The sequence below is a fragment of the Clavelina lepadiformis genome, chromosome 6 (assembly GCF_947623445.1).
Source record: "Clavelina lepadiformis chromosome 6, kaClaLepa1.1, whole genome shotgun sequence".
Taxonomy (NCBI): Eukaryota; Metazoa; Chordata; class Ascidiacea; order Aplousobranchia; family Clavelinidae; genus Clavelina; species Clavelina lepadiformis.
The window spans coordinates 6,420,418-6,428,640 of NC_135245.1; the positions used below are offsets into that span (position 1 = coordinate 6,420,418).

Here is an 8,223-nt window from a genome sequence, read left to right on the forward strand (position 1 = left end):
ACCCAGGGTCGGACTGGATACTTTTCGCGTGTAAAATGAACGGGATAACAATTACAGTACCAGAACCGATAGCGGAAAGCAAGGTTTTTTGATTTTATTTAGCAAAATTCTATTTGTTTGTTAGACGATAATGGATATTTGGAATGTTTCAGTTGAGCCAAAGTTGTAGATTGGCCGCTTTTTCGGCCTGGCATCAAACCTGGAAAGTGCTTCGTGTAAAATGACATTTGTCTGTATACGGAAGCACTTTTTTTATATCAAATCCGAGCATTCTTTTTAGTGTTCAACTTCGTAAGGACGACTCATGTTTCCGCCCAGGATCGAACTGGGGACCTTTCGCGTGTTAGGCGAACGTGATAACCACTACACTACGGAAACACGACAGTCGTAGGTTGACGCAGTTTAATTATCTTTTCAAATTTTGCTTATGTCCGGAAAAGAGAGCAGAAACCGGTTCATTGTAAATGTTTCGCTCATATCTTCTGTATCTATCGGATAATAGCCACAAGCTCGGTGGTTTGAATACAAATTGGGTGAAGGAAACATTACGACTATTTTATTCAGTAAATGATATTTGATGTTTTGTGTGTCTTGCTGAAGATCGCACTGAAACGGTAAACTTAACATAGCGATGCTAGCAGAAATGCCTCCAGTGAGAATTGAACTCACGATCCCTGGTTTACAAGACCAGTGCTCTACCCCTGAGCTATGGAGGCGGCTACGATGTGGTGCCCTGATATTATTTCCTTTACCAATCTTGAAGACAATAACTATGCAAGAAGAACTAATCAGACTTAATCAACGTGATGGCAATAAAACTTCGAATCGTAGAATAGCAATCTCAGAAAAGACGGACGTACGGCGCCATGGCTTAGTGGCAAAGCGCCTGTCTAGTAAACAGGAGATCCTGGGTTCGAATCCCAGTGGTGCCTTTGTAACAAAACAGACAGCTAAGCATCGTGCTTTAACATTGGACTACCGAGTTCCGTGAAATCTTTCTTTATTTTATTATACAGTAAATTTACTAAAATACTGATTACTTGAAAATCCTCGATGGGGCTCTCTGAATTTTTTCCCGTCAATTTAGTATGCTTTGAACTACCATTCCATAAAATGCAATCGAAAAACAAAGATTCAAACTTTTTTTACAGAGGCGCAAAATAAACACTAGAATTTTTAGTCTAAAATCCCAATTTTAGCTACTTTCATGCTAATTTTTAACATCGAATCCCAGTGGTGCCTTCGTAACAAAACAGACAGCTAAGCATCGTGCTTTAACATTGGACTACCGGGTTCCGTGAAATCTTTCTTTGTTTTATTATACAGTAAATTTACTAAAAGACTGATTACTTGAAAATCCTCGATGGGGCTCTCTGAATTTTTTCCCGTCAATTTAGTATGCTTTGAACTACCATTCCATAAAATGCAATCGAAAAACAATGATTCAAACTTTTTTTACAGAGGTGCAAAAAAGCACTAGAATTTTTAGTCTAAAATCCCAATTTTAGCTACTTTCATGCTAATTTTTGGCATAATTCTGCACACGACCTGGGACATTGAAGCACGCCAACTGCTAGTGTAATTCCCAGGCTAGAAACACCACCAACCACGCTGCATTCTGATTGGTCTAAACATGTTTTTAAAGCCCTACGTAGGAGTACAACAAATTCATAAAGATCTTAGTTTTAGTTATTTGACGCTTCCTGAACCACCAAGCTTTCGTTTAACAGCCGAACACCCTAGCCGATTGAGCAGAAAGAATTTTGCAGCAAATATAGTTGATTAATTACCTTGCCCATTCAAGGATTGGTAATGCAGCAGTGGTAATTGATGTGCCTTCTTTGCTTGGTTTAACCCGTCAAATAGTCAGTTGTTTTAGAAAAGTAAACTTTGAGCATCCGAATGTTATCCAAAGAGACAACTTAGCGATGTTTCCGCCCAGGATCGAACTGGGGACCTTTCGCTTGTGAGGCGAACGTGATAACCTCTACACTACGGAAACAGGACATTGGTCGAGCATGGAAATAGCAAATTAAATTTTTTAAAAAGCAGTTGCATTAAGTGTGAAAATAAAAATGCGTAAATAGACGTTGAAACTCTTCTCACCCAGGGTCGGACTGGATACTTTTCGCGTGTAAAATGAACGGGATAACAATTACAGTACCAGAACCGATAGCGGAAAGCAAGGTTTTTTGATTTTATTTAGCAAAATTCTATTTGTTTGTTAGACGATAATGGATATTTGGAATGTTTCAGTTGAGCCAAAGTTGTAGATTGGCCGCTTTTTCGGCCTGGCATCAAACCTGGAAAGTGCTTCGTGTAAAATGACATTTTTCTGTATACGAAAGCACTTTTTTTATATCAAATCCGGGCATTCTTTTTAGTGTTCAACTTCGTAAGGACGACTCATGTTTCCGCCCAGGATCGAACTGGGGACCTTTCGCGTGTTAGGCGAACGTGATAACCACTACACTACGGAAACACGACAGTCGTAGGTTGACGCAGTTTAATTATCTTTTCAAATTTTGCTTATGTCCGGAAAAGAGAGCAGAAACCGGTTCATTGTAAATGTTTCGCTTATATCTTCTGTATCTATCGGATAATAGCCACAAGCTCGGTGGTTTGAATACAAATTGGGTGAAGGAAACATTACGACTATTTTATTTAGTAAATGATATTTGATGTTTTGTGTGTCTTGCTGAAGATCGCACTGAAACGGTAAACTTAACATAGCGATGCTAGCAGAAATGCCTCCAGTGAGAATTGAACTCACGACCCCTGGTTTACAAGACCAGTGCTCTACCCCTGAGCTATGGAGGCGGCTACGATGTGGTGCCCTGATATTATTTCCTTTACCAATCTTGAAGACAATAACTATGCAAGAAGAACTAATCAGACTTAATCAACGTGATGGCAATAAAACTTCGAATCGTAGAATAGCAATCTCAGAAAAGACGGACGTACGGCGCCATGGCTTAGTGGCAAAGCGCCTGTCTAGTAAACAGGAGATCCTGGGTTCGAATCCCAGTGGTGCCTTTGTAACAAAACAGACAGCTAAGCATCGTGCTTTAACATTGGACTACCGAGTTCCGTGAAATCTTTCTTTATTTTATTATACAGTAAATTTACTAAAATACTGATTACTTGAAAATCCTCGATGGGGCTCTCTGAATTTTTTCCCGTCAATTTAGTATGCTTTGAACTACCATTCCATAAAATGCAATCGAAAAACAAAGATTCAAACTTTTTTTACAGAGGCGCAAAATAAACACTAGAATTTTTAGTCTAAAATCCCAATTTTAGCTACTTTCATGCTAATTTTTAACATCGAATCCCAGTGGTGCCTTCGTAACAAAACAGACAGCTAAGCATCGTGCTTTAACATTGGACTACCGGGTTCCGTGAAATCTTTCTTTGTTTTATTATACAGTAAATTTACTAAAAGACTGATTACTTGAAAATCCTCGATGGGGCTCTCTGAATTTTTTCCCGTCAATTTAGTATGCTTTGAACTACCATTCCATAAAATGCAATCGAAAAACAATGATTCAAACTTTTTTTACAGAGGTGCAAAAAAGCACTAGAATTTTTAGTCTAAAATCCCAATTTTAGCTACTTTCATGCTAATTTTTGGCATAATTCTGCACACGACCTGGGACATTGAAGCACGCCAACTGCTAGTGTAATTCCCAGGCTAGAAACACCACCAACCACGCTGCATTCTGATTGGTCTAAACATGTTTTTAAAGCCCTACGTAGGAGTACAACAAATTCATAAAGATCTTAGTTTTAGTTATTTGACGCTTCCTGAACCACCAAGCTTTCGTTTAACAGCCGAACACCCTAGCCGATTGAGCAGAAAGAATTTTGCAGCAAATATAGTTGATTAATTACCTTGCCCATTCAAGGATTGGTAATGCAGCAGTGGTAATTGATGTGCCTTCTTTGCTTGGTTTAACCCGTCAAATAGTCAGTTGTTTTAGAAAAGTAAACTTTGAGCATCCGAATGTTATCCAAAGAGACAACTTAGCGATGTTTCCGCCCAGGATCGAACTGGGGACCTTTCGCTTGTGAGGCGAACGTGATAACCTCTACACTACGGAAACAGGACATTGGTCGAGCATGGAAATAGCAAATTAAATTTTTTAAAAAGCAGTTGCATTAAGTGTGAAAATAAAAATGCGTAAATAGACGTTGAAACTCTTCTCACCCAGGGTCGGACTGGATACTTTTCGCGTGTAAAATGAACGGGATAACAATTACAGTACCAGAACCGATAGCGGAAAGCAAGGTTTTTTGATTTTATTTAGCAAAATTCTATTTGTTTGTTAGACGATAATGGATATTTGGAATGTTTCAGTTGAGCCAAAGTTGTAGATTGGCCGCTTTTTCGGCCTGGCATCAAACCTGGAAAGTGCTTCGTGTAAAATGACATTTTTCTGTATACGAAAGCACTTTTTTTATATCAAATCCGGGCATTCTTTTTAGTGTTCAACTTCGTAAGGACGACTCATGTTTCCGCCCAGGATCGAACTGGGGACCTTTCGCGTGTTAGGCGAACGTGATAACCACTACACTACGGAAACACGACAGTCGTAGGTTGACGCAGTTTAATTATCTTTTCAAATTTTGCTTATGTCCGGAAAAGAGAGCAGAAACCGGTTCATTGTAAATGTTTCGCTTATATCTTCTGTATCTATCGGATAATAGCCACAAGCTCGGTGGTTTGAATACAAATTGGGTGAAGGAAACATTACGACTATTTTATTTAGTAAATGATATTTGATGTTTTGTGTGTCTTGCTGAAGATCGCACTGAAACGGTAAACTTAACATAGCGATGCTAGCAGAAATGCCTCCAGTGAGAATTGAACTCACGACCCCTGGTTTACAAGACCAGTGCTCTACCCCTGAGCTATGGAGGCGGCTACGATGTGGTGCCCTGATATTATTTCCTTTACCAATCTTGAAGACAATAACTATGCAAGAAGAACTAATCAGACTTAATCAACGTGATGGCAATAAAACTTCGAATCGGAGAATAGCAATCTCAGAAAAGACGGACGTACGGCGCCATGGCTTAGTGGCAAAGCGCCTGTCTAGTAAACAGGAGATCCTGGGTTCGAATCCCAGTGGTGCCTTTGTAACAAAACAGACAGCTAAGCATCGTGCTTTAACATTGGACTACCGAGTTCCGTGAAATCTTTCTTTATTTTATTATACAGTAAATTTACTAAAATACTGATTACTTGAAAATCCTCGATGGGGCTATCTGATTTTTTTCCCGTCAATTTAGTATGCTTTGAACTACCATTCCATAAAATGCAATCGAAAAACAAAGATTCAAACTTTTTTTACAGAGGCGCAAAATAAACACTAGAATTTTTAGTCTAAAATCCCAATTTTAGCTACTTTCATGCTAATTTTTAACATCGAATCCCAGTGGTGCCTTCGTAACAAAACAGACAGCTAAGCATCGTGCTTTAACATTGGACTACCGGGTTCCGTGAAATCTTTCTTTGTTTTATTATACAGTAAATTTACTAAAAGACTGATTACTTGAAAATCCTCGATGGGGCTCTCTGAATTTTTTCCCGTCAATTTAGTATGCTTTGAACTACCATTCCATAAAATGCAATCGAAAAACAATGGTTCAAACTTTTTTTACAGAGGTGCAAAAAAAGCACTAGAATTTTTAGTCTAAAATCCCAATTTTAGCTACTTTCATGCTAATTTTTGGCATAATTCTGCACACGACCTGGGACATTGAAGCACGCCAACTGCTAGTGTAATTCCCAGGCTAGAAACACCACCAACCACGCTGCATTCTGATTGGTCTAAACATGTTTTTAAAGCCCTACGTAGGAGTACAACAAATTCATAAAGATCTTAGTTTTAGTTATTTGACGCTTCCTGAACCACCAAGCTTTCGTTTAACAGCCGTACACCCTAGCCGATTGAGCAGAAAGAATCTTGCAGCAAATATAGTTGATTAATTACCTTGCCCATTCAAGGATTGGTAATGCAGCAGTGGTAATTGATGTGCCTTCTTTGCTTGGTTTAACCCGTCAAATAGTCAGTTGTTTTAGAAAAGTAAACTTTGAGCATCCGAATGTTATCCAAAGAGACAACTTAGCGATGTTTCCGCCCAGGATCGAACTGGGGACCTTTCGCGTGTGAGGCGAACGTGATAACCTCTACACTACGGAAACAGGACATTGGTCGAGCATGGAAATAGCAATTAAATTTTTTAAAAAGCAGTTGCATTAAACGAAAGCTTGGTGGTTCAGGAAGCGTCAAATAACTAAAACTAAGATCTTTATGAATTTGTTGTACTCCTACGTAGGGCTTTAAAAACATGTTTAGACCAATCAGAATGCAGCGTGGTTGGTGGTTTTTCTAGCCTGGGAATTACACTAGCAGTTGGCGTGCTTCAATGTCCCAGGTCGTGTGCAGAATTATGCTAAAAATTAGCATGAAAGTAGCTAAAATTGGGATTTTAGACTAAAAATTCTAGTGTTTATTTTGCGCCTCTGTAAAAAAAGTTTGAATCATTGTTTTTCGATTGCATTTTATGGAATGGTAGTTCAAAGCATACTAAATTGACGGGAAAAAATTCAGAGAGCCCCATCGAGGATTTTCAAGTAATCAGTATTTTAGTAAATTTACTGTATAATAAAATAAAGAAAGATTTCACGGAACCCGGTAGTCCAATGTTAAAGCACAATGCTTAGCTGTCTGTTTTGTTACAAAGGCACCACTGGGATTCGAACCCAGGATCTCCTGTTTACTAGACAGGCGCTTTGCCACTAAGCCATGGCGCCGTACGTCCGTCTTTTCTGAGATTGCTCTTCTGCAATTCGAAGTTTTATTGCCATCACGTTGATTAAGTCTGATTAGTTCTTCTTGCATGGTTATTGTCTTCAAGATTGGTAAAGGAAATAATATCAGGGCACTAGCCTACATCGTAGCCGCCTCCATAGCTCAGGCGTAGAGCACTGGTATTGTAAACCAGGGGTCGTGAGTTCAATTCTCACAGGTAACGATTTAGGCATTTCGTTAAGACCAGCTGCATTTAAGCCGATATTTCTGCCATCACACAAGTCAATGCTAGTTGAACTAACATTAACCAAATTTTGGCTAGTCAGTTAGCGGAATGAACCTATGTAATGCGTACGTGATACAGTAAAACTCCTTTCTACCATTCAACCAAACTTCTACCTAATGCATGTAAAATAAAATCTAAGTTACAAGACATATCTTTCAATAGATCAGAAATAGTTTGGTCAATGGCAATAATAATGGCCAGAATGGTCAATAGTTGGGTCAATGGCCAGAATAGGCCAATGGCCAATAGGCCAATAGGCCAATAGGCCAATAGGCCAATGGCCAGAATAATGGTCAATAGTTTGGTCAATAGTACAAAAAACGAATTCCCTGCCTTTACTTGCCTTTTTTTCCACGTAACCTCGAAAAATGGCGTCTGCAACACGTTATGTCATGCCTCAATAAACTTAGTGGTATCCGCGCTGTTAAAAAACTTTATTAAGAAAATAAGAGGGGTGTGCCACTTTACCCCGTTGGTCCGTTTTACCCCACTTTCCCCTAATTGGAATGATGGGGGGCTACTGCTGGATGTTATATCGTGATGACCGCAGTCATGTGTACAAAAGGAAGTCATATGCTAAACATTTTTAAGTGCCATATATCATAGCTGTGTATTGGTTTTAATGCTTTTTTCTGAAAACACGGATTCAACGATATCTTGAACATGTGATGAGATAAAGAAAAACTAAAGGCACATTCGGAATCAGAGCAAAAAAATACATCTCAAATAATATACTTGCGTTCTCGTTAAAAAAAAGTGAAATTTTGTTGACCTCTGTATCTAACAACCTTAGATTTCCCCTAAACTTTGAGGAGAAATCTTCAATGACTGGCTTTCAATTATTATTTCTTTTAAGCACTCTGTGTATTTGCTCAGTTGGTAGAGCGGTGGACTGTAGTGGAAACATCAGTCAGAAAACGATAGTTCACTGGTTGGAAAGACGCCTTTCGAATTACGTTTTTGGACAGTTTCCACATTACATAAAAGGATATGTCACTTTGGCTAGCCCCATTCTGTAACGGTTAGCACTCAGGACTGAATCCTAATAAGACTTAGTTCTGTCCAAACTCTAAAAACTTTAAATTAAACTATTTAAAGTAAATTAAATTCTGAAAA

The 8,223-nt window shown here is 38.8% G+C and overlaps 13 non-coding genes across 13 annotated transcripts; 3 read left to right on the top strand and 10 right to left on the bottom strand.

The window, feature by feature from the left end:
• Nucleotides 1–305: 305 nt before the first annotated feature.
• On the bottom strand, nt 306–378 carry Trnav-aac (transfer RNA valine (anticodon AAC)). Its single transcript has one exon. It is a non-coding gene; the product is annotated as a tRNA-Val (tRNA).
• Nucleotides 379–644: 266 nt separating this feature from the next.
• On the bottom strand, nt 645–716 carry Trnat-ugu (transfer RNA threonine (anticodon UGU)). Its single transcript has one exon. It is a non-coding gene; the product is annotated as a tRNA-Thr (tRNA).
• A 144-nt stretch (nt 717–860) lies between these two features.
• Nucleotides 861–932, top strand: Trnat-agu (transfer RNA threonine (anticodon AGU)). The gene has a single exon. It is a non-coding gene; the product is annotated as a tRNA-Thr (tRNA).
• A 997-nt stretch (nt 933–1,929) lies between these two features.
• On the bottom strand, nt 1,930–2,002 carry Trnav-cac (transfer RNA valine (anticodon CAC)). Its single transcript has one exon. It is a non-coding gene; the product is annotated as a tRNA-Val (tRNA).
• Nucleotides 2,003–2,409: 407 nt separating this feature from the next.
• Nucleotides 2,410–2,482, bottom strand: Trnav-aac (transfer RNA valine (anticodon AAC)). Its single transcript has one exon. It is a non-coding gene; the product is annotated as a tRNA-Val (tRNA).
• A 266-nt stretch (nt 2,483–2,748) lies between these two features.
• On the bottom strand, nt 2,749–2,820 carry Trnat-ugu (transfer RNA threonine (anticodon UGU)). The gene has a single exon. It is a non-coding gene; the product is annotated as a tRNA-Thr (tRNA).
• Nucleotides 2,821–2,964: 144 nt separating this feature from the next.
• Trnat-agu (transfer RNA threonine (anticodon AGU)) lies at nt 2,965–3,036 on the top strand. The gene has a single exon. It is a non-coding gene; the product is annotated as a tRNA-Thr (tRNA).
• Nucleotides 3,037–4,033: 997 nt separating this feature from the next.
• Trnav-cac (transfer RNA valine (anticodon CAC)) lies at nt 4,034–4,106 on the bottom strand. The gene has a single exon. It is a non-coding gene; the product is annotated as a tRNA-Val (tRNA).
• A 407-nt stretch (nt 4,107–4,513) lies between these two features.
• On the bottom strand, nt 4,514–4,586 carry Trnav-aac (transfer RNA valine (anticodon AAC)). The gene has a single exon. It is a non-coding gene; the product is annotated as a tRNA-Val (tRNA).
• Nucleotides 4,587–4,852: 266 nt separating this feature from the next.
• Nucleotides 4,853–4,924, bottom strand: Trnat-ugu (transfer RNA threonine (anticodon UGU)). Its single transcript has one exon. It is a non-coding gene; the product is annotated as a tRNA-Thr (tRNA).
• Nucleotides 4,925–5,068: 144 nt separating this feature from the next.
• On the top strand, nt 5,069–5,140 carry Trnat-agu (transfer RNA threonine (anticodon AGU)). Its single transcript has one exon. It is a non-coding gene; the product is annotated as a tRNA-Thr (tRNA).
• Nucleotides 5,141–6,138: 998 nt separating this feature from the next.
• Trnav-cac (transfer RNA valine (anticodon CAC)) lies at nt 6,139–6,211 on the bottom strand. Its single transcript has one exon. It is a non-coding gene; the product is annotated as a tRNA-Val (tRNA).
• A 540-nt stretch (nt 6,212–6,751) lies between these two features.
• On the bottom strand, nt 6,752–6,823 carry Trnat-agu (transfer RNA threonine (anticodon AGU)). The gene has a single exon. It is a non-coding gene; the product is annotated as a tRNA-Thr (tRNA).
• Nucleotides 6,824–8,223: the final 1,400 nt, after the last annotated feature.